Source organism: Eulemur rufifrons, chromosome 10 (genome assembly GCF_041146395.1).
Source record: "Eulemur rufifrons isolate Redbay chromosome 10, OSU_ERuf_1, whole genome shotgun sequence".
NCBI classification, from domain to species: domain Eukaryota; kingdom Metazoa; phylum Chordata; class Mammalia; order Primates; family Lemuridae; genus Eulemur; species Eulemur rufifrons.
The window spans coordinates 16,144,340-16,169,710 of record NC_090992.1 but is presented as its reverse complement, the minus strand read 5'-3'; the positions used below and the strand labels follow the sequence as shown (position 1 = coordinate 16,169,710).

The window sequence follows — 25,371 nt, the reverse complement described above, 5'->3', positions numbered from 1 at the left end:
GTAATGCTTCGCCTGCGGTTAAAATGTTATTTCATCACAGTCAAAACTGCTACTTAGATAAACAATAAGTTGGGCTGACTATTAAACATCTGATCTACCAAGAGGGCTGACGGGCTGTTTATCAAGGGAGGCCAGCAGGCAGTTCTGATCTTGGAAGAAGCTGGCTGTCTTGAACGAAAAGACAACAAAAGTACCATTTAGGGAGTAACGCCAGACGCCCAATGTGTGAATTCCAAAAGAAACCTGCTATGTCTAGAACATACAGCTTCCTTTCCTGGAGCATCAATTTCCAGTGTAAAACCACAGGAAACTTACACACGTCTTCTTTCCATAGCATGTAAACAGGCGGAGAAATAAATGACCTGGGGGTTTGCTTCCGTGATGATACATGATGCTCCTAAGAGAACATCCCCATTTATGTCAATCACGGATGCCTCCTTTGGGGCCATTGTTTTCTTTCATGCTGTCTCTGTTTTCTTCAGTGAGGGAAACGTATCTTCGTATATAGCCTCCCAGAACCAAGTGGGGTGTGACCAGGACGTGACTGAGGCATCAGAGAGGAATCAGAGGGCAGGGTCCCCGTTGTGGTGTCGTGGCTGCCGTTCACATGTGGGCAAGGTGAGCCATGTCTGCAGCCTCTGGGATGCTGGGCGTTCGCTTGGCCTTGTGGGTCGTGTTCTGAGACAATGCAGGCTTTGCGAGCAGGTCAGGAGCGCCTGAAAGGGAAGAGACAACGGTTGCCATTGAGAATGCAGTTCCTGTGGACCTTGATTTCTCTCCAAATTCCACCCTTCTAGCTGGGCATTTTTGAGTGGAGCGTCTAGGAATAAGTCAACCACACTACCCTTCTCTCTGTTCTCCTAGTGAGCCAGGCACTTTGGGGGTGCAGGGCTTTGGAACAAAATGCCTGCCTGTCTGAACCCTTTCCTCCCTCACTCCCAGGCACCCCCCAGCCAACTCCTATTCATCTGTCAAGTCCCAGCTTAAATGCTCCTCAAGGAGCCTTTACGATGACTCCCCGTTATACATACCCCTGGAGCTAGACCACATCGGGAATCCCATTGTACATTCTCATCACATTCTTCACACCACACTGCAGCTGGCACTAAGTCATCACTTGCATGTGTATTTATTTAATGTGTATCTGCCTCCCTGCCCTGTAGGCTCCAGGAGGACAGGAGCTGGAGCCACCTCACTCTCTGCTTGGGTATTCCCGGCCCTCTGTCCCACTTACTGTGGGTGCGGGGTGAGCATTTGTTGAAAGAGTAGGGAGCTGAATGAGAATGAGGGCAGGTCCTATGGAAGCAAAGGACAGCCTGGGCTCGGGGCGGGGTGGAGGTCCCAGGGTATCCTGCTGAGGCAACAGGGCTCTCGTGGGTTCTCTCTGCTGTGACTGCAGCATTTACTTAAGGACAAGATTCCCCCCAACATCTTCATATTTTATTGATTTGCAAAAGATAAACATGCATGAAATTCTCTGAGGAACTTGTACTTTGTAATGATAACAGCCACCATTTATTGGACATTTATTTGTACCATGCTGAGAGCTTTACATGCATTAATCATAACAACTCGTATTTACTGAGTACTGATATGACAGGTGCTGTACTATAAGCACTTTCCAAGCCGTAATTCATTGACTTATCACAAAACTGCCCTATAAAGGTAGATTCTATAATTGTCCCCATTTTACAGTTGAAGAAGCTGAGGCCCAGGAAGGTTAAGTAACTGGCCTAAAGATACCCACCTCCCTGTCCAATATTGTATCATCTCATTTAATCCCTACGACAAATTCATGAGGTGTCGGTATCCCTCTTAGACTGATGAGGAAACTGAAGCTTAGAGAGAGATTGGAGTATTCAGTAGAGAAGCTGGAATTTGAACCTATGTGTCTGCCATTCCAAAGTACTTGCTTTTTTTTGACATAGAGTCTTGCTCTGTCACCCTGACCAGAGTGCAGTGGCATCATCATAGCTCACTGCAACCTCAAACTCCTGGGCTCTAGTGATCCTCCTGCCTCAGCCTCCTGAGTAGCTGGGACTACAGGCACATCATCACGCCTGGGCTAATTTTTTTCTATTTTTAGCAGAGACGGATTCTCACTCTTGCTCAGGCTGGTCTCGAACACCTGACCTCAAGTTATCCTCCCACCTCAACCTCGCAGAGTGCTGGGATTACAGGAGAAAGTCACTGTGTCCAGCCAAAATTCCATGTTCTTAACCATGAGGTTATGACTGTGTCCTTTTGGTATCTGCCTGCTATGTGGACAGATGGTATCAGTGCCTTGGCAACAGGATTTAAAGACCCCTGCAGGCTTGGAGAGATATATGGATACATCCCCTGGCCTTGCCATGGCAAAGCAAATTAGGGGGTTTGCTGCCAAGTCCAAGGGATCCCAGTGGCCCTGGGATGAGGCAAGTTCTAAGCCTGTCTGGATTAAGCAAGGAATTTTAAAAGAAAATAAGAGTGATAAATTAGTCTGCAAGTATTTGGATGTCTCTGAGAAAATATTCTTCCTCCAGCACCCTGCCATATTGTATAGATCAAAATATTAGCTCCCCAAGTGAAGACTGTTAATGACATCTTTCATCCTGCCATTTGGGGTATCCATTTAGTGGATGCAGCCCGAGTTTTGTTTCCAAGTCTTCTGCTTTCCCCAGGGTTTGTAAATAATGCCCATGGCAACCTTGACTTTTCCTTCTCCCAGCTGCCTTGAGAAAGTCCAGCTAACCCGGTGGGGCTGGGGGAGCGTGCAAAAGGTCCTGAAAGAGACTAGGATTCATCTAAAATGTGAACGAGTTGTCAACTTGTCATCACCTTCTACAACTAACCACTCCTCACATTCCTGTTGTACCTTAGAACTGTGTTCAAACCCTGCCCCTTACTGGCTTACTTTGTGGGTGCTTTTTCCCATCTGCAAAAGGGGGGTGACACTCATAGCATAGACACAGACTGATGGTTCTGGTGGGAAGTCAGTGAGACAATGTCTGCAAGGCGCTCAGCCCAGAGCCCAGCACACAGCAAGCCATCAGTGTGTGTTTCCTGTCATTGCTGTTATTACGGTCATATCACCTGAAGCCGGGTTTCCTTGTCCTGAATGCCAGAGAGTGTGTAGATGCGCACATCTCTGAAGAGAGGGACCGTAGCTTTCAGCAAAGCTCGCGGGGCTCTGTAAGCCCAAACGGTGGGTGAACCAACATCTGCAGCTTTCTAGGGTAGGTAGAGCCACCGTTGGGACAGAGAATGAGCAGAGTTTGGGGGCCCACCTCCCTTGCTTCACCTGTCTGAAACGCAGTGCTGACCCCTGAGCGCTGCATCATCACATAACTCTGGAGGGAGATGACCTTGCTTGGGTTGGGTTTCCCATCACTCTACACAACAGTGCCAAACAACCCCACTTTTAAAATCAATTCTACATTTCAGTGACTTTGAAAAGGATTTTTAGGTCTGGAAGAACAACAATAGTCCATTCCCTCCTCCCATGCTAAGTCCTGTCTCCATCCTCCTCTTCAAATAGTTACTCCTGCCTGGATACCTGTAGTAACAGGGAGCTCACTACCTGATCCCATAGTCAGTAATAATTATCTTCATTAATGGTAGCAAATATGTATTGAAAACTTACTGTGACTAAGTGCTGTGTTAGCACTTAGCATTTAATCCTCAAAATGACCTATATATGATCCCCATTTTAAGAGTGAGCAGTTGAGATTTATGAGATGGTCACATGCCTGAGACCATGCAGGTCACACCCTTGACCCTTGTACTCCAGAGCTTAGATATTTGTATGCCTACTCTTGTGGGTTTCCTTGCTTCATTATTCTTTACTTTCTTCTTAACTGCTCATTAGCACTTCATTCTGGGAACATTAACTCACATAGGCTACAATTGTCTGAAGCTGGTTTCCATAAGAGCTAATGTCTAGTGAACAGTGAGTATTTGCCAAGCATTGTGATAGGTGTCTTTGGTTCACTCTCTCCTTTAGTCATTGTGACACTTAGAGGCAGGTGCTATTAGTTCCCCATTTTTTAACTGAGGAAACTGAGGCACAGAAGGTTAAGATATTTGTCCCAAGTTGCTCACCTGGGAAGGGGTAGAGCTGACATGGGAACCCATGGACTGATCCTGGAGCACAGGTTCCTACCAATGGGCCTTCCTGGCCCCTCCAGGACTGGGAAGAACTACCCTTTTGTGCAAGGCTAGCAAGCAGGTTTCAAACTCAGTCCGCATTTCCATTCTGAAAACCAACCATTGTTCTAGTTTTAGCCATGCCTTTTCTCCATGAAATTTATGTGCCCTTTAGATGTTCTCTTTTTTTTTTTTTGATCTTTAAAACAGTTGGTTTTCTGTTTATAAAGATATTATCTGTTCGTTGCAAAAATTAAAATAATACAGATAAACAAAAAAGGGGGGGGGTCACCTGAAATCTCACCACCCAGAAAGGGCCACTATGCACCAGCGATTTGGTGAAGTTCATCCTTGGCATCTGTCTGTGCGGTGCTTGCACTCGGGTTTCATGCACAGGCAGGTGTAGAGATGGAAAGCCTTTTTGTCGCTGAACAATCTGGAGAAAGTCACACATTCTGGTTTACAGATCACGCTATCCTTTTAAGTAAGCTAAGAAGACTTTGTTGTCTAGCTGTAACATGACCTATTTAAATAATATTTTTTGTAGATATTTAGGTTATTTCTAAATATTTAGTATTATTAATAATGCTATAAATAACATTTTTCCATGTGAACCTTGGAGCACTTGTCTAATTTTCTAATTTTCTCCTTGGAATAAATTCCAAGAAGAAGAATCAGTGAGTCAGAGTGGCCATACATTTTGCATTTTGTTGATATTACCACATTACCACTTTTCCTTCCAGAATGTTCTACCAATGTGAAACCCCACCATTACTGCAGACCCTCTCACCAGACCTCTTTGCCACCATGTTTGGTCAATTTATGATGATTTTTTGTTTTATCATTGCCAATAAAGTGGGAGAGAAATTATATCTCATTCTCATCATGGAATTAATTTAAGATTGAGCATTTTTTCATATGTTTATTGGTTTTACACTACATTTGGTATACAGTAAGACTAAAAAGTTGTGTTAACAAAAGACTCTGAAATCCGGGGAGGAAAAAGGGAGAGCTTTATTTTCTATAAAAAAGAATCTGCAGATGGAGGAGACACAGCCTCTGGTGTGGAACAAAAGCACATCGTGGAGGACAAAGAGGGGATCTGGCCTAAATAGGGACAGTTCCCATCCCTGCCGTCAATGGTCAATCAGGTCTGTATATGTAAATTGAGGGTTTAAAATTTGTTCTGTCCTGATTGGTTGAAAATAACTGAGTATCGATTGGGTGGTTTCTAAGCCCCAAACCAGAAGTCTTTGTTGGGTGCCCCTTTTAGGCTGGTAGAGGAGATTTCTGCCAAGTATCACAGCTCCAGTTACAGAAACAAACCGTCTTAGCTCAGGGCCACAAGCAGGACGTTTGTTTTGAGCTGTCCTCTCCCGGGAACGAAGTCTGTGTAACTGTCTCTCTCTCTTGCGCCATGGCCACTTGGGTCTGTTGTCTAAACTTGGGTGTCTTTATTAGCCACAGGGAGTCCATCTCATCTGGAGAGCTTGGGGTCTTATTTACCATTTTATTTCAGTTGAAAATGAAAATTTGGATGGTCAAGCTAATGTGTAAACTCTTGTGTCTTGGACAGAGCCTAGGAAGTTTGGGGAATACAAAATTTCCTCTTTAAACTTACTTTTATTTGTGTCCCAACTCTCCTGCCTTCAACGTCCACCGAGACCTCTGCGCAGACACACCTGGGGAGGGCACCTGGCTGAAAGGAATAACCCTCTGGACGCCCTCAAGTCTCACGGGCTCCCAGCTGCCCACTAATAGATAGGGAGTTCCCCGCACATTAGTGATTAGGGCTTAATGAATATCCTGGCCAGAGTCCAGAATCACTCCCCCGAGGTCGTCCCAGCAGCCCGCCGCACACCCAGCCGCTGGGAGTTATTGCTGATCTTTGCAACACTCATTTCTTCCGCCCTCGATTATTGACTTACTGAACACAAAGCAACTGTTTATGTTCCAACTATGCCTTTGGTCCATGTCAGATGGTCCTCATGGAATCAGTGTCCATTCGGTAGATATAGAAACATTTAACACTGTCTGTGTAGGCTGCAAACTTTAGGCTTTTTCTGGAATATACTCCCAGTTCTATTTTCTCCCATGTATTTAGGCAATACAGTGAGGGGTTAAGTGCATAAGCTTTAGCTTCATTGACCTGGACAACAATCTTCCACTTTCTCATTATTGACCAGGAACAAGTGATTTTGTCTTTGTAAAACCACATAGATTTGTTGTGAGGATTAAATGAGATAATCTATATAAAACGGCCAGCGTGGTCAATGTTGGCTCTCCAGGTAGAACCCAGCTGGAGCCCATGAGATGCTTGTGCCTTGCTCTTGGTCCCTTGGACCCTTGGGAGGGCAAACTGTAGGTGCATTTGCGGGAGAGAATGTGAAGGATGGCCTTCCCAGGAATGTTGCCCCTCCTCCTGCCACCTTCCTGTTTTGCACACTTTGGCATTGCACTTGTCTCCCTGTATTGTGATCGTCTGCTGACTTCCAGCCTCTTCAACTAGACTATGAGCTCAAGCGCAGGACATGTGGTGACAGTCTGAACCCCAACCCTTACCCCTAGCTTGGCACAGAGCAGGTCTTATGTGAATTCTTGGAGAACAAATGAATATAATCTCATTTTGTCTAATTTGCCTTAGCATCTATGGTATGGAATAGCTGTATAGTTGCCATGGAATAAATATTTGCATAACTAATTCATTAAGAGCCAATGAATTAATTCACTTACAACTTTCAGTTTCAGTGATATATTATCAATAAGTCTCTTGGATGAAGGAACTGTGTCTGTTCTTTAGTGTATTATGCTGCCTTAATTTATGACTCAGATTTAATTTGATTAAACTTTATTGAGAACCTGTTATGATGTGGGTACTACAGTTAACACTAAAGATCCCAAGGAGGAATAACACTTGATCCCTACTGTAGCACTAAGAAAGGACCTTGTGATGCCAACTTCATGTGGAATCGTGGAATCGGTCCCTGGGAAGTGTTACAAAATGTTGTACAGACTTGGGGAGGACTTGGAGGAAGGTATCTGATTCATTTCATGTATCCAAATCCTGCTTTTAAGTATCAAGACTCTTTACATGCCAACTGGGATTCAGACTTTATCCTTTAGGCTGGGAGTCAGCAAATTTTATCTTTAAAGGGCCAGATAGTAAATATTTCCAGCTTAGCTGGCCACATGGTCTCTGTTGCAACCATTCAACTCTGCCTGTGTGATGAGAAAGAAGTCATGGACAATATGTTATAAAATGGCTGTGAATGTGTTCCAATAAAACTTTATTTCTGAAATGGGCAGCTGGGTGGGTTTGGCCTGGGGACCATAGTTTGACAACCCCTGCTTTAGGCCCTGGAAAGTCATTGGTGATTTTGGAGCAGAAGACTCTTCATCAGGGTTTTTGTTTTTCAGAGAAGGCTCTGTTTGCTGACACACTGCCATCCCCCTTCTCCTTCTGTACTTAGAGAGTCAGTAACAACCACCTTTACTATTTACACCACACTTTACAACTTACAAAGCATTTTCAAATCCCATGTAATCCCCACGAGGAAGTCTGGGAGCATTGTCCTGGAAGAGGACTCAGACCCAGAAGGGTTAGATGATTTGTCCTAAGTCACAGAGGTGGGACTGGAACCCATCCTCCCCGATGCCAGGCCTGGGCCTGTGATGGAGGCCTGAGTCCTCCCTCCATTTCGTTGGCCGGACATCTGAATATTTTATGCATTGGTTGTGTTTTCCCAGCTGAAGGATGCATTCCAAAAGGGTAGGGATGTGTCTTGTACTCCTTATAATTCCTTTTTTTCCTCCGCAAAGTTCTAGGTACAGTGCTGAGTCTTTGGGAGGCACTTACTATTGACTGCTAATCCCTGGGTCTTGTGGTTCAAATTTTCCGTTCTCTTCCATTTGTATTCAGTTAATTGCTTGGTCAAATCTATTGGCAAACGTTACTGCATACTCATCTGAAATCAAAGAGTTAATGCTCGTGGTCCAAATCTTCATTTGTCTTTCCAATTTGAAATTGCCCCAGCAGCTTTCTTAATAAGGAAAAGGGAGCTGGTATATTTTGGAGGGGTCTAAATCCACATCTTTCCCTTAAAGGGTCAAGAAGACAAAGGGAACTGGCTTTCTTTTTGCCATGTGGAATTACCAAGCATGGATGTAGCCGAGGGCAGAATTCGGCACCAAAAGGTGAAGTTAAGATCCAGGCTTATATACTCGGGGTCTAGAAAGGTGTTGGATGTGTACTGATCACGAAATCTTGTTCCCATCTTTCTGTGTACTACCTTTGACCTTTTCTTCACAAGAATGTCTGCTCTTTTCCCCCAGGTCTCCATCACCTCTCATGGGTACCACCCCCAGAGTAGTCTCCATCCTTGCCCCCTCCACCATCTGTCCTCCACACAGCACCCAGAGTAATCTTTGTATTTAATGAAATGTAGCCAGATCACACCAGGCCCCCCTTTGAAACCCTCAAGAGTGCTTTGCTACATTCAAGTTAAATTCCAAAGTCATTCCGTACCCTTCAAGTCCCTGTGTCATCTGTAAGTTTCGTGATCCCATCTCATCTCACGCCTCTGTTCCCTTCACTTTCCATGACCTGGCCCCCAGCCCTGGACACGTCAGACTCATTCTTATCATCTGGCCTTTGCATTTGCGCTTCCTCCAGATCCTTCCAAGGCTGCCACCTCCAGGAGACCCTCCCTACCCCGTCCACCTTGCATGTCCCTCTTTGCGGCAGCACCCTGTCCTATTGGTTTGTTTATTTATTTGTTTATTGCCTGTCTCTGCCCCTATTTATTGAGGAACCTCAGTAAATATTTGTGGAATGGATGAATGCATGAATTAATGAATGATTACAGTTAGAGGCCTCAAGGAATCATACAGCCTTAGAAATAGAACAGAGAACTTTAAAACTTTAGACCTTGGGGAGCACCTTAATAAGAACTTTAAAAATTCCTTTAGCAGCAGAATCACCTTTCCAAATCCAAGCTTAAGCACAATTCCAATATCTAAAACAGAATAAAGTGGAGCTGTTCCAGAAACAGTCACTCTGAGCCACACCCTGAAATCCCAGGGCTCTAAGCAAGCTCTGCCTAAAAACCACTGAGACAGCCCCCCTGATTTTACAGACGAGGAAACGCTGCTCTGACCAGCTCTCTTCTACCTGTAAATGCCTCCCGAAGAACAGAGTTGCTGGTGTGTGTCCCAGCCCGGCTGCTGGTGCAGAGCAGGAGCCCGGGGAACGCTGGTTGAGCTGCTCGGGCGACACACTGGGCTGGAGGCAGGAGTGTTACTGGACACCTCACCTTCTGTTCTCCACCGTGGCAGTGAGAATGGTGCAGGGCTGTGGCCTCTGTCTAGTTCCATTCAGGTGCCTCACTCAGAGGCAGACCTAGTGGCAAAGACAGGCTTCTGTTCCCAGGGCCTCCCCCATGGGTGAGCAGGCCACCGACGCTATTTCCTTCTGCCTCTCAGCCCTTTAACTGTATCTGTCAAAGACCCCAGGAAGATGTGGTTACTGTCTTCCTCTACCTCCTCTTCATTTTTATCCTCTTTCTTCTCCCTCCCCTTCCTTTTTCAAAAAATTGTGAAATGTTTCAGGCATCTAAAATGTGGAGAATAGTAGAGTGAACAACATGTCAAGTATGGTGAACCCACAGTCTAGCTCAAGACATAAAATGTTACACATCCAGCCGAACCGCCTCCCTTTTATCTCCCTCTGCCTTCCCTCCTCCTCCCCCTCCTCTGGTGTTTTCTCCCACGTGGCTCCTCCCTGTCTCTCTCTCTCTATCTCTTCCATCCCTCGTCTCCTCTCCACTCTCTTTGCCCCACCACCTCTCTCGCCTTCCTCTTTCCCACACCCCTCCTTCCTCTTCCTTCTCCCTTTCTTTTGTCCCTCTCTAGCCCCTCTTCTTGCCTTCTCCCCTCTTGCTTCTTTGTAAGCGTTTTGGGGTGAGTGATTCATTCCTTTCACTGTTGCACATCAAGGGCAGAATTGCCTCTCCTACAAGCCTCAGGGTACCTGCCCCATAGGGACTATTCTCTGGTCTGTGCATCCCCCCAGCTAGAGGCATCGGCTGCTTCTGCTGCTACATCCGAAAGGTCACCTCCAGCTTGCTCTCTCCAGGGGAAAAGCTTTACGACCATCAGATACAGCTGCTGGCCCGTTCATGCAGCTTCTCATAGATGAAGGAGCATTAGCTTAATATTATCTCTATATTTCTCAGCATTTTGAATTCTTTCCAGAGGTTTTTCTGATATTTCTCAATGCATTTCTATTTCACTACATCACTGGGGACATTTTCTTACCATTTTTTAGCTTATACTTATTTGACTTTAAAGAATTTGATTTATTCTTCCCGGGGCCATACACCAGGGGAGTTGCCTGCTCAGACAGATAGAAGAATCTAGAGCCTTTTGGATTTATCATCAGAGGAATAGCTGTGTGTCAGAGGGGAGGGGCAGGGCAGAGATGAGTGGTTATGTCTCACTCTCCTCCTCCGCCAGCTCAGTGCAGGAAAGACAAGAAGCTGCACAGCCAGAGATTCGCACTGTTGTGAACAGATTCATTTGTAGGCTGTGGCGTTGGCAGAGGCCACTTCTAAGAGACAGAAGGTTCTTGGTTCTAGGTTCTTTGCCAGTGTTAAGGTGCAGACACTTTCCGCATGGGGGGTGGATGCAGGTGCAGTGGAAGAAGGCAGGGAAGTCCTTCTCTATCTCAGCACCAGCTTCTGTGCTTGTGTGGCACCTGGGAGCTCAGCTTAGGTAATCTCATCCTGTAGGCGGTCTAAAGCCATTCTGAATAAAATTGGAAAAGTCTTCCCATTATGAAGGGACCTGTGCTCCTGTGTAGACCCATCAGACGTATTTGGCTGATTAAAATACTAGTGCTTGGTGGCTCTCGCCTGTAATCCTAGCACTCTGGGAGGCTGAGGCAGGAGGATTGTTTGAGCTCAGGAGTTTGAGACCAGCCTGAGCAAGAGTGAGACCCCGTCTCTACTAAAAATAGAAAGAAACTAGCTGGATAACTGAAAATATATAGAAAAAAATTAGTCAGGCATGGTGGTGCGCTCCTATAGTCCCAGCCACTCAGGAGGCTGAGGCAGAAGGATTGCTTGAGCCCAGGAATTTGAGGTTGCTGTGAGCAAGGCTGATGCCATGGCACTCTAGCCTGGGCAACAGAGTGAGACTCTATCTAAAAAATAAAAAATAAAAAAAAAATACTAGTGCTTGCACTAAAAATAAGAATGACTCCAGGGACCCCTTGCTCTTCAACGGCACTGCTGAAGTTTTCAAGGTGTTTTGGATGCACTAGCTCATTTCCGCCTCACAACGAGTTCTGCCAAGGCCAGGCATGATCACTCCCATTCTACAGATGTGGAAACTGTGACAGAGAGGAAGAAGACGAGCGTGTCTGGCAGAGCCAAAGGGACAGCAAAACTGCGTTAGATCAGGAGCTTCCATGGGGCCTGGAGGAAGCCAAGGGCCTCTCAGAGGAGCCCTGGGTGGGGGCCTCAGGCAGGACCAGCCACAGCATGGGCTTGGCGGTACCCCTCCCCTGACGTGGGTACACACTGCACGCCCGCCAAGGACAACTGTCAGGCGCTGGGTCCTGCAGTGCGCCATCCTCCCTGGCGCTGCAAAGCATTGGCAGGCAGCTGCAAAGAAGGTTCCCTGCGTCTGGATCCCTGCCCGTGCTGCAGAAGTTTCACAAGGGGAAGGAAAGGGGGGGAGTTTATGGTCTGATCTAATCGCAGATGAACTGAGAACTTGGTGGCAGAGAGCAGTTTGTAGAGTGCCGGACTCCAGTGCCATTAAAGAGCCCACCCTTCATTTCTGAGACGAGCAAAGGGTGTGCCCGACATCACGTGTGGCACGCAGTAGGTGCTCAGTAAGCGGTAGCTGCCACTGTTCTTATTTTTGCCATGATTACCATTATGCATTGGGCCCCACACTGACAGTGCACAGCCTTAGGGTTTGGGAGTCCCCATGGGGGCTGTGGCAAATCTCAAGTAACCGTGAAGGCAGGAGTAATAAAACTAAAACTGAAGGAGAAAGTGCTGCAAGCGTCTCCTCCAGTGAGGAGACCTCCTCCCGTGAGGTCTGCTGCCTCCCAAGGGACCAAGAAAATCTCTGTGGCTTTTGCTGTCCGTTTCCTCCTGTCTTTGACTCTTTCCTGGTACTCTCGGGCAGGAAGCTCGGACCATTGCTAGAATCGGTGCTCATTCTGGCACTTACGCTCTCTGTGCTACTTGGGCAGCCCCATGTTCCTGCCATGAAAATCACAGCCCACCTTTAAATGCCTCTCGCCTGATGGGCCCTTGGTGTTTGCCTAATGACAAGGGATATCCCATGACTCACGGGTGTTGGTCAAATCACAAAAGTGTAAAAACTCATTTTAAACATCCTCCTTCCTTCTTTTTCCTTCCTTTCCCTTCTTTTCTCCCCCTCCTCCTTCCCTCCCTTCTTTCTTGCAAAGTGAAGGGCCGGCGTGTGTGTGGAGAGAACCAGGCATGGGCCTCCAGCAGTAGCCCAGCCTGCATCCAGCCCCAACCCCACTTCTCACCCTCCGGGATAGGGGACAGAGAAGGGCACTGAGATGGGTGGGCACCTTTCCTGGGGACCCAGGAGCAGGAGGGAGCTTCTCTCCTAGCCACCCCTGCTCGTCTGAGTCTTCTCCACTGCCATGATGAAGCAGTGGCATTCATCATCTTCTCTTGCTGCGAGTAGGGTCACACTCTCCAAAGCTCCCCCAGTGCCCCATGCTGTCACCCATCCTCCAGCCACTGTGGGTTCTGCCCTCCTTCCATATCCACAGTTGGAACCACAGCCCCCAGAAGCAGGAGTGACATTCTGTCTCCTGGAAGGAAATACGTGAAACCTTTCTCGAACAAGGATTTATTCCTATGTGCACACCTAGACTTGCTGAATGACCTAGGACAAGTCATCTCATGTCTGTGAGCTCAGTGTCCTCATTTGAAAGTGAGAAGAATATTTGGCTTCCATAACACAGTGTCTGGCACGTAGTAGGTCTAGTAAGGATCAGCCAGCAGACCTCCTGGCTTCCTTCCTCCCTTCTTTCCTATTTTTTGGCCTGGAGATGTCCCCTGGTCACCACTGCCCTTGTCTTGCCTGAACAGGGACCTTTATGTGAATGATACAATCTCAAGCCAGGCCTCAGCTGCCCTCCACGATCCTTGCTGGGCCGATGGCTGGAGTGGCCTCTCTGTTCCCCAGCCCCATGTCTGAGCCTGATGGACCACACAGGGGTGCAGGAACTTGGAGGAGCACCCAGAGTACACAGGCAGATGGTGAGAGCCAGAAACTCTTGCTGTGGGGATGGGGAGGGCAGGGTGAGCAGCACATTAAAGCTCACATCAACATTCCCCAGGGTGAGGTCCAGAATCGTATGGGGCCAGAGTTTATCTGAAACACCAGGGCCCCTTAAACCCCACGTGGAGTGGCCTGGAGTGGCCTGATAATCTAGGCAGCGTAACCTGGACAAGCGCATGCATTCTGAAGACAGACAGCCTGGGTGTCAATGCCGGCTCTGCCATTTTGTGCGCCTGTGAAGGGGGGTAGATTACTTAACCTCTCTGAGCTTCGGTTGTCCCATCTGTAATATGTGGCTAATTATATTACTTAAGAAGCTGGCTGTGAGGTTCAAATGAGGTGACACACTCATAAAGCATTCAGAAAAGTGCCTGTCAGGCCGGAAGCTCTTAATAAGTGTTGGCTCCTGTCATCGTTACTAGCATTATTACTATTGGCAGCAACATCATTTTTATTATCAAAGTGTGAGAACCAACAAAAACTTCTATCACTCACTAGTCACCACTCGCACTCTCTCTGGTGAAACAGGCATGTTTATGATACCATCCCCTACTTACTGCGCACAGTGGGTGGGGGAATCAATTGATAATGTAGAAGGCGATACATGAGATAGTTTATAATAAAATGCAGATGCCATAAAACCAAAAGTGATTAATATACAATAGAAGATAGGAGGTAAAAAATAAAGTTAGGAAAGAGAAGAAAAACTGAGCATAAACTCTGCTGTGAGCTTCCTAGTAAACCAAGGTGAAAATGGAAATCCAATGGGACATATCCTTATCATTACTTAGTGCTAGGAAGTATATTATTTCATCATCAGTAACAACCTTTTTCATAGCCTTGAGCTCTTAGAGAAACTTATCATAAAAATATTCATTATGAACTTTCTTGCAGATCTAAAATTTCAGGTCTAAAAAGTTCAAGAGAAAGAGAATTCTTATGAGATTTGGAAAGTGTCACAGTAAAAATGGTTGGGGGAATGTGAGCTCTTTAACCCAGAGAAAAGCTACAGGCAGATGTGGTGGTCCATTCGAAGGACTTTGCCACCACATCCAGTGGAAAGTGGGGTTGTCCTGCGGTGTCCCAAAGACAGAACCGCAACTCCATGGAGTGCCTCAAGGATACAAATGGAGTTTCCGCTAAAGGCAGAAATCCCCCCAAACTTGAGTAACGCAACACTGCCCCGTGAGATGGTCAAATCGCTGACCACGCAAGCATTTGTCCAAAGGCATCCTCGGGGCCACGTGGGGGAGCTCGCTGCATCGTCAGAAAGCATAGGGAGGACTCCTGCGTCCCGGGCCACATTAATATTCTCCAAGTCTGTGGAGCAGAGGAGCAGACTCTGAAAAGGAAAGATGAGCTCTCCTCCCTTGAATGTGGATTAACCACCCTGAGAAAAACCATTTCCTACAAAGCTGCTCCCTCAGAAATCAAGGAGCAGGCTGGCAAGAGCAACCAAATTACTTTCGAAAATGACTATTTAAAATGAAAACTATTAGGAAATGATTTGGTCAAGCAATTGTCAGCGGATTTGGGGAAATAGAGTGAGCGTGCCACCTGCCACCACTTTTCTTGTGTGGTCTCCTCTTCTGTGTGCCCCAGCTGCCATTAGTACGTTCTGGGAGTCTGGTGCTGCATGAACAAGTCATGTCTCCGAGGCTGCCACAGCCCTGCCCCCGCTGTCCTCTGTCCAGGCGGTCATCTTGCCTTCGTCTCCTCCCTTGCAGGGCCATATCTTGCTCAGCACCACGTGGCTGGTGCTTACATGGTGCCGGACTCATGGCGGACAGGGGTACCGTGTACCTAGGAGCATGGGCTCTAGAGCCCCACTGCCTGGGTTTCAGTTCCAGCTCTATCATTTACAAGCTCTGTGATCTTGGTCAGGTTATTTCAACTTTTTGAACCTCAGTTTCCTTATTTGCAGAACGGGATCTGACCACCTCACAGGGCCGTGTTGGGTTACTCAAGTTTGGGGGGATTTCTGCCTCTAGCGGAAACTCAGTTTGAATCCTTGAGGTACTTGAGCATGGGGTTGTGGCTCTGTCTTTGTAAATATCGCAGGACAACCCTACTTCCCACGTGATGTAGTGGTGAAGTCCTTCACATGGACCATCACGTCTCCCTACACACACACACACACACACACACACACACGTGCAGGATGGCAGTAAGAGTTAAAGGAGATATTGAAAGTTAAGTTTTTAGCATAGTGTCTGTCTTTTCTACTGTACCAGGAGTCAGCAAACTATGTTTATCAAGAGTTAGATAGTAAATATTTGCATCTTTGTAGGCCATATTGTCTTTGTCCCAACTACTCAGCTCTGCCATTGTAGCATGCAAGCACCCACGGGTAGCGTGTAAATGAATGGGCATGGTGGTATTCCAGTGAAACTTTACTTACCCCAACAGGTAACAGGCGAGATCTGGCCCATGGGCTGTGGTTTGCCACTCCCATATAAAACAGCAAGTCAGAGGACCAGATGGGAAACTTAAGCAACCATAGAAACCAAGGGGAGAAGCCAAAGGAGATAGACTGGTGGCTTCAACAACAGCACCCAGTGTGGTTCAGAACTCAGTCTGTGGAGTAGGATAGGTCTGGGTTCAAACCCGGTTGGATGAATGGTGTATGCTCTCTGAGCCTTGGTTTCCTAATATTAAAATGCAAGACGGCAAATGAAAGGGACCTGTCTCAAATGGCCGATGTGTGGGTTAAAAGAGATAGGAGATGTGGTGCTAGGCATTATTAAAAGCTCAAAAAATGTTAGCAATGAGGATAATGATGACAAAGTGACTGTTGAACTGAGTTAAACTAAAGCAAACCACAGCCTCCCCTTGCCTCAAGGCTGCCCGTCAGTTGGCTCATTAGATAGAGTGAGGGTTCTCGATCCTAAGCACGCCTGACATCCTGCCTCGAGTCTTCTATTTCACTCTCTGTGAAGTGGAGCCAGTGCACATTCTTCCGAGACCAGACGCGGTCAGGACACTTGGGGTAGCATGGGCACACTAGTGCACGTTCTTTCTACCTGCAGAGAGTCAGCTGTTATGAGACCATGGAGGGAGAGCCTGCCTTCCACCTACCTGTAAATGTGATGCTAATCCAGCACCAAAATCAATGATTGCAGGTCAGAAATGAGCCCTGGCATTTCAGTCTTGCCCTGCTCAAGTGGATGAGAGGGTAGCAGGGCCAAAAGATCAGTAATGGGGAATATGAATTTTTTTTTCATATATGCCAAGCTGCTTGGGGACTCTGATTTGGAGCAGGTCTGGGAAGGCCCTTGGCTTTGGATTGCTTTTGTTTGATATTATCGTCCTGGAAACAGACCTGTCTACATACTACATTTTGTTCAGAGAGGATATTGCTCTCAAAGGTGAGGCTGACAAGGTTCCTTTCCACTCCTTTTGCATAACAAATGAATTTCCTCAATGTTCATATTGTGCTTTATTTTTTTTTACTCCAGAAGTTTTTATTTTTACTTTCTTTTTCTCCAATTTCCCAGAAAAGAAAATTGACTCTTACAGCCATAATTAATGCTATCAGGCATCTGCCTAATCACATACTAACTGGTATTGATTTTTAATTATGTCATCTGCATCCACTAAGATCATGAGATTCTCAAAAAATGTCCAATTTTACTGATAGCAAGAATCTATTTAGAACTCAGGAAAATCAGCAAGAAAAAATCAAGCAACCCTATCAAAAAGTGGGCAAAGGACATGAATAGAAATTTTTCAAAAGAAGATATAAAAATGGCTAACAAACATATGAAAAAGTGTTCAACATCTCTAATCATCAGGGAAATGCAAATCAAAACCACAATGAGATATCACTTAACCCCAGTGAGAATGGCCTTTATCAAAAAAACCCAAAACAACACATGTTGGCGTGGGTGTGGAGAGATAGGAACACTAATACACTGCTGGTGGGACTGCAAACTAGTGCAACCCCTGTGGAAAGCATTATGGAGGTATCTTAAACAGATTCAAGTAGACCTGCCATTTGACCCAGCAATCCCATTACTGGGCATATACCCAAAGGAAAAAAGGTCATTCTGTAACAAAGACACATGTACCCGAATGTTTATAGCAGCACAATTCACAATAGCAAAGATGTGGAAACAACCCAAATGCCCATCAATACATGATTGGATTAGTAAACTGTGGTATATGTATACCATGGAATATTACTTAGCTATAAGGAATGATGAAGATACGACATCTCTATGGTTCTCCTGGAGAGAGTTGGAACCCATTATATTAAGTGAAGTATCCCAAGAATGGAAAAACAAGCATCACATGTACTCACCAGAAAATTGGTTTCCCTGATAATCACCTAAATACAAATCTGGGAACGACACCAATTGGACATCAGACTGAGGTGGGGGGTGGGGGAGGGGATGGGGGTATGCCTACACAATGAGTGCATTGCGCACCGTTTGGGGAGTGGTAACACTTGAAGGTGCTGACCGGGAAAGGAGGGGTGGGGAAAAAAATATGAAACTGTTGTTTTTAACTTGCATTGTTCACTTAATAATTTATCATGAATATTTCCCATATTATTTCATATCATTGTACAAGAAATAATGTATACATTATGAGGACATACTGTATCTAAAAAAAAAAAAAAAAAAAAAAGTCCAATTTTATTTCCATCAGGGTCCCCAACACTAGAAAGCACAAGCTCACTTTTCCCTTCCTCCTTCTTCCCTCCCTTCCTTTCTTTCTTCCTTTTGATATACTCCTATTAAGCACCTACTATGTACCAAACATTGTGTTGGATATCAGGGGCACCTTTAAGCTCTCAAAAGCTAAAGGATGAGATGGGCAAGGAACAGTATAGGGAGAAGCAAGCTCTAAGCAACGTCAGGGGCCTGCGGAAATCCACCTCCCTCGCCCTGACCTGTCCTTACAGTTAGAAATGCTTCCTCGTGGAGAGGACATTTGAGATTTTTAGGCCGAGCAGGAGTTAAGATAGTTGCATAAGACAGAAGCAGCGGGTTCAAAGGTGTGCCTTTAGTCTAGACAGAGAAATCCAAGTTGTTTCTTCCACATAAACTTGATGATTATGGCAGGGCAGGGGCAAGTGCCAACTGTCAGGAGAAGACTGGCTGGCAGGAGGGATGGCATGAGGACTTTGTAGGCCAAACAGATCTTCTAGAACTTTCAAAATCTTAAAGCTTAGGCAAGCTGTACATTTTCGAAGCAAACCTAAATGCCGAGTCTCTCTGCTTTTGGCTGTAATTATGTCAAGAGTATTGTCCCCTTGGTCCCCTGCTACTAATTAGAAGCTTTGATTAGCAGTATTACATGCCTTGGATGAATAAAGTGGTAAAATAAGCTAATTATGACTCAATACATAGAGTTTGTTACCCACTGTCTTTCAATACACTGAGTCAGTGGGGGAGGGGAGCAACAGAGAGGCTCATGGTGGTGACAAAAGCTGAAAAATATTTCCAGCCATTACCAAGATACAGATAAAACCTGTTCTGGCATTGAATTTGAGTGAAGTGATAAAAACAAGGAAATCATTGATTAAGAGTTTACCAAATGTGGTTCACCTTTGAGATACAAGTGCTATACCAAACAGCCTTCCTCCTGCTCGTTTTGGAACTCAGTTATGGGTAGGAGAGATCAGTATTAAGCAAATAAACTCACAAATAAATATGTATTTATAAAATATGCTAAATGTTATGACAAGAAGTGGAGTCATATGAGAGAATACTCGGGAGACCTAATTTACTTTGGGGGTAGGGGAAATGCTTTCTGGGGAAGTGACGTTCGCAGTCGGGGAACGGTAGGCGTTATCTTGGTGACGAGACAGGCATGAGAGATGGCATTCTGGGTGAAAGAACGCCGTGCACACTGGCCCTTGTGCAGGAAGGGTGCTTGGCTGTTGCAACAGCTAAAGAAAGGCCAGTGTGGCTGGAGCCCTGAGAACAGGCCACAGCTGGCCTTGAAGAGATGAGCACGTGCAATGACACTGGGCCCAAAGGCCCCATGAAGTGTTTTGGTTGATTCTACAAACAGGATGACTTTAAGACTTTAAGAAGGGTGTGTGTGTGTGTGTGTGTGTGTGTGTGTGTTGACTTGACTTAGAAGGCAACATTTTGGGTCACCTAGACTGATGGCTTCCATAGAATGGGCCAGGGATGCGGCAGAGGGATTTCCTGGACCTCTCAGACACATGCTGTGATGCGACCACCATGTTTGCTCACATCTTTTGGAGAAGAGGACCCCCCCTCCCCCCCGGTGTGGGGCCACCCTGCAAGAGCATGTGTCTCTGGGGACTGGCATGCCCTCTCCTACCCTCAGGTTGAGTGGTATGCACCACATCATCTAAGGCACAGCCCCTCGGAGGAAGGTGGCCACCCAGGCGCCTGATCAGTCACATGGCCTGGTTCTCCCTCCCATGTGCCAGGGCAACCACAGGGACCACAGACGCAAGTGAGGCTGCGTGTTGACCAGCGGGCATTATGCGGCTTATCGGAAACACCACAGAAATGCCGAAAAGACCGAGGGAAGCTCAAGAAGGGGCATTGTCAGTTAGTCTAGCCGTGTTTCGCTCCCCCAGAGGAGCTGACGAAGTGCCAAGGAGAGCTCTCACAGGAGCAAAGGGCCACAGTAGTCATCAGCATCCCGAGCTCTCCCTGCGGACGAGGCCCTCTTTTGAAAGGCTGCGGATGCTATTTCATAGAACCCCCACAAACCCAGCGAGCCCGATTTTAGGATGCTGAGGCCCAGAGAAGTTTAGTGACTTCGCCAAGCTACCACAGTAGTAAACGTGAATTGTACAGCGCAGGTCTGAACCCAGGGACCTGTACTCCAGAGCTCATGCTCTTAGCTGCTGTGTAGTTCTGCAGCGAGAGGCCACAGGCCACTGAAGTTAGGTGGAGTGGCTCCTGCAGGGGACGGCCTTGACCTGGGACGAGAAAAAGGGGAACCACTGAGTCTCAGCTGCCCTGTAGGCTGCTCACTGCTGAGCCTCCACGAGGCCGTCTGGGGGCCAAGGTTGACAGTGTGATGCTGAGTGCTCTAGAACGGGGAGCCCTCCTCCTGGCCTGTACTCCCTCCTCAAATCCTTCTGGGCATCTTGAGCTGCGGGGGCTGCAGTGGGTGCTAGGGATACGGCGGTGAGCTCAGACATCCCCCCAGGGCCCACAGGGTGGTGAGGGAGTCGGCGGTGGAAAGGGCTCGTTTAGACGCAGGGTGCTGAACACCCACCGTGAGGCAGTTGGGGTGCTGCAGGAGTCCCCGGGAGCAGCACGCAGCCCTGATACGGTTTTGGGTGGTGTGTGAGGGGGGCGGGGGAGGGAGTATCCTCAGGGAAGAGCCACCAACAAGGCTTGGAAAACGGGAGCTAGCCTGCCGGAGGGGTTGGGGGGCTGGACGCGGGTGGGGACGTGGGAGAAGGGAAGTCACCTCAGGAAACAGTAGGCACAAAGGCCTCCGAGTGTGGAGATGAGAGGGAGTGGGGCTCTTTTGAGGAGCTGAAAGAAGTTCAGACTCGCTGGAGGGTAGAACGCACGCCAGGCAGGGCCTGGAGAGCAGTGAAGTGCGTTGGGGGAGAGATGGGCTCAGTCCTCCACACCAGGGAGTGTGGACTTGGTCCCCAGTGGGTCCGAGGGCAGAGAAGGCAGCATATTCTCTGGGGCATCTGGATCCTTTGTAGTTTTCTTGGGTTAAAGTGACATGCTGACCTAGTCCTTGGCAGGGAGCCCAGGGGTGAGATTGGTTGGGTCTGAGGAGAGTTTTCTTTTCTCGGTCTTACCAGAAGTTGTTCCTTCTCCTGGCCACGTTGCACTCACCAGGCAGCTGAGATGAGGTTTTTTTTTTTTTTTTTTTTTTTTTTATATAGAGCCACTTGCTCCCTCTAAATCATCTACCTGTCTATGGAATTTCTACCAGTGTGTTCAAACATGTCTCCAGGGTCTCACTTCTGGGCGGCTTCCCTCTAACCAGAGTGGTGGGGGAGACACAGGCGGCCGGAGGGAAGCCTGCAGGGGTGAGGTGGGAAGGGGCTGGCAGAGATCACAGGCTGTAGGGTGAGAGCGAGCGCAGGAGCTGTCAGCTCACCCTCTCTCGTTCACACAGGAGGCCTCCATTCAACCTCTCCCCAGCGGGGGCTCCTCTGTCCGCTAAGAAGGTGCCCATCATTTAAATGGACGGTGACAGTCGGAGGGGTGCCGAGGGGGTTTCAGCTCACCGAGCATCAGCTGCGTTAGCTGCATGGGAATTTCCATCTGTAACACTGTACAGAGCTAATTTGTGGGTTTATTAACCCCCAAATCACCCCTGATACATCCCATCTCCGTGGGGGAGTGCCCGCACAGAGGACCACGGCACCTTCCCAATTGCTCCCCCAACCGCAGTGGTTCAGTGTGAAGGAAGGAACTGGCTCTGGAAGCAGAGAGACCCAGGTTTGGATCCCAGCTCTGCCACTCTCCAGCTGTGTGACCATGGGCGAGCGACTGGACTTCCCTGAGCCTCAGTTACTCATTTGCAAAGTGAAGATACTAGACCTAACCCTCTCACTGGGCTGTGATCAGAGTTAGGAGGGCCATGCAGAGCGCTCAGTAGATGCAAGCTATTGATTTTATATATATACATATATATATTTTTTCCTGTAGTGAGCTTAGTGAGGGTTACAAACTCAAGTGCCTTCAGGGGAATACAAGTGAGTGAGGCAGGCTGGGGGCAAGGTTGGTAGAGAGAAAAATGCCATAAAGGAGACCATTGCTACTGGCTACAGCGCCTGTTGCCAAATGAAACCCAGGCCTGGTATTATTAGAGCCAACAATCTTTTGGAAGAAGACAGAACTTAGTGTTAGATACCCCAACTTTTAAATGTTAGTAATTGAATTTAAATTTTTAAATCATTCAAGGGCAAACCAAACACATCTGAAAGCTAGCTGCCCTTTTGCAACCTCTGGATTTTCCTTTCTGAAAGAACTGACTTAAAACTGGGTTCTAAATATAAGTAGCTTAAGGCTGCCAGGCACAGAGCAGGCCGGAAGTAATTAAATGCCCCGTCTCCTTCCAGGTCCTGTGTAGACGTCCAGAATCAAATCGAAACAGGGAGGGGCAGGATGGGGCAGTCAGGGACTGGACAAAGGGGCCGTGTCACGTGCTACAGTAGTGTCCCTACGAGGTAGCCACACAATGGCATCTACATGCGGAGTTCCACACCACCCACGTGTGCTCTGCTCGCCTCGCCTCTGATTTGCTCCTCTGTCCTTTCCGGACTGGAACCAACACTTTGGGGCAATTATAGCAGCCAGGAAGTTTTTACTTTCTGACAAGAGGATGTCTAAACGTTCCTTTGCAGAGTCAAACTGATTTCCTGAAATCAACTCTCTTGAACCCGACTATTTCTAAAATGTGTGCTGCTTCCTTCAGAAAGCCTCTATTCCATTTTGTCCATAAACATTTTCTCTTATGCAAGGTTTAATATCTCAGCAGGTGTTGGATGGTTGGAAGTAGATGGGGTACTAGTTATAAATGAATGTAAAGATATTTTTTCTACACCAAGAACTACTGAAAATTCTTGAGTTTGACCTTCTTTTTATTCATTCATTCATTTATTCAATAAATCCTCAGTGAGTGACTACCCCATGCCAGGCATTGTGCTTGGGGCCTTGGATGTCAAAATTCTGACATCAAACACAGGCTTTGCTGCTTGCTAAGAGAGCCTCAGTTTCTTCATATGTAAAATGGGTATGACCGTGGTGCTAACTGGTATGTTAGCAAAGGAACACCCAAGGTCATGTGTGCACATGGCCAGCATTCAGTAAGCATTAGCCACCAAATGATCGTGCATCTCAATTAAAACTGCCAATCTTTGGGGTTGGTACTGTTATCCCCACTTCTGTAATAACAGAGCAGGAAACTGAGTTTTACAGTGATAAACTACCTTGTGGAAAGTCACACAGCTGAGCACGTGTTGGAGCTGGGATTGGCCAGTCATCTAAGCCCACTGTCTTTCCACCAGGCACCCTGGTAGGGACGAACCATTCCTAGCCCCTTGCTTTACTGTCAGAAGGAATTGAGGAGCAGTCCTAAGTTTAAGCTCTGCAAAGTCCACAGGGAAATTAGGGCCTGAAGTAGGAAGACTGCCAGCGACTTTCTCCTGGTGCTCAGGGTGCTGAGAAAGCAATGCTGTTTGGAGGGAAATGCTTTCATTCAATAAATATTTGGTGAGTTCTGTGAGTCAGGCACTGTCCTCGTGACTGGGAACACAGCAGCGGATAGAGCAGGGTCCCTGCCCTCACGAAGCTCACGGTCTGTCACAGTCCTGCAGCTGGAAAGATGCCAAACACACCTGTGAGGTTTTAGGAAGCCCAACTGAAATGAACAGAAATGCATTTGGGAGCCACATCTGATGGCTGCTGAGGCATTTTGGTCACCAGTGAGATGGTTTTTTGCTTATTGACAGGAAACTTGATTTTGCATTTGGTTTGCATCCATTCCTAGAGCTACTGAAGATATATCAAGGTGCCCAGGTCATATGAATAAGCCTGATTTTAGGAGAAGATCCTGCTTTGATCTGGCAGCAATAACATGTATGTCCCGAAGGGAGCTCTTGGGAAGATCCTCTGGCCAGCTCTGTATCTGGTCTTTGTTTACTTAAATGCCAGATAATTGGGCTCGTGCAGAGAAGCAGCTAGTCTGTGGCTTATGTGCTTGGAATACTTTAGAAAGTCAAAGTAGTTAATGACAATGGTAACTACCACTTAGTGAAGACTAGTTGCCAGACACATTGGCAGATGCTTTACATGCATTATCTAATTTAATCCTCACGAACAATCCAGTACCATTGAAAGTACAATTATCTCTATTTTACACACAAGGAAATTAAAGCTTAGAGAGGTCAAAACCCTCCTCAAGGTCACACAGCTGAAAATTAGCAGAGGGGAAAATGAACCAGGCCTTCCTCTAGAGCAGTGGTTCTCAACCAGGGGTGATTCTGCCCTCTTTCCCCTACCTTCCAGGGAACATTTTGAAAAGTCTGGAGACATTTTGGGTTGTCACAACTGGGAGGGGTGCTACTGGCATCTAGCGGGTAGAGGACAGGGATGCTCTAAACATCCTGCAATACACAGGAACCATTGCCCAGTCCCCATCAGTAAACAACTCCTGTGTAGGTGCCTCTTGCTAAAACATTTTGTACTTTATAAAATATTCCCAGTCTCCATTGAAATGTTGTGTTTACATCCTCTCTTTGCTCTGTCTTCATCTAAAAGCTGTGATGGAACAATTTAGATCAAGCCATTCTCAGGAGAAGCTTTCAATGAACAACAGAACAAGGGAAACCCCAATGTGTTTTGTAGCCCCATTTCAGCTAAGGTTCAAGTTCACTAGTGCCAGGAAAGAATTCATTAGTCTTACGGGCGGCAGGACAAATGTTAATAGCTTCACCTCTAATTTAAGCTGGGCTTTATTTTTAGAGCTGGTCCCTTGGTGGCAACTAGATTTATTAGGGCATTTTTAAGGTCTGAGGTAAGTCAATGAAGTACACAAGCACATGTGATTCTTGTGCTATTTGCAAATATAATTTTGACTACTCATGTACATATAGGCATACTCATGTATGTTCTAAGAATATGCTTCCGTTTGCTCCATGTTTTAGAACTGATCCCCAAATCATGGCATGTGGTCTTCTAAATGTGGCCCCCCAAGTTATGAGATGGGCCAGGGTTGAAATGAATGGAGAAATGAACACAGATTGATTTCCACCTGCTAGGGGGAAAAAATGTCTTAAATCATATGGGCCCTGGATGGTGCTTTGCCTATCCATAAGAACAAGCCACATATTGCAATATTGAAGCAGGAGCAATGTTGCAAAACTAAGGATATGGCGAACTGTGTTTGCAGTTTCCCTCGTTTTACAGGTTTCAATACATTTTGACATTT

At 46.8% G+C, this 25,371-nt stretch overlaps 1 protein-coding gene across 1 annotated transcript in view; it reads left to right on the top strand.

Annotated features, from left to right (window-relative positions):
- Window positions 1-25,371, top strand: part of DOCK2 (dedicator of cytokinesis 2) — a 389,839-nt gene that overhangs the window by 204,176 nt on the left and 160,292 nt on the right. The window lies entirely within an intron of this gene.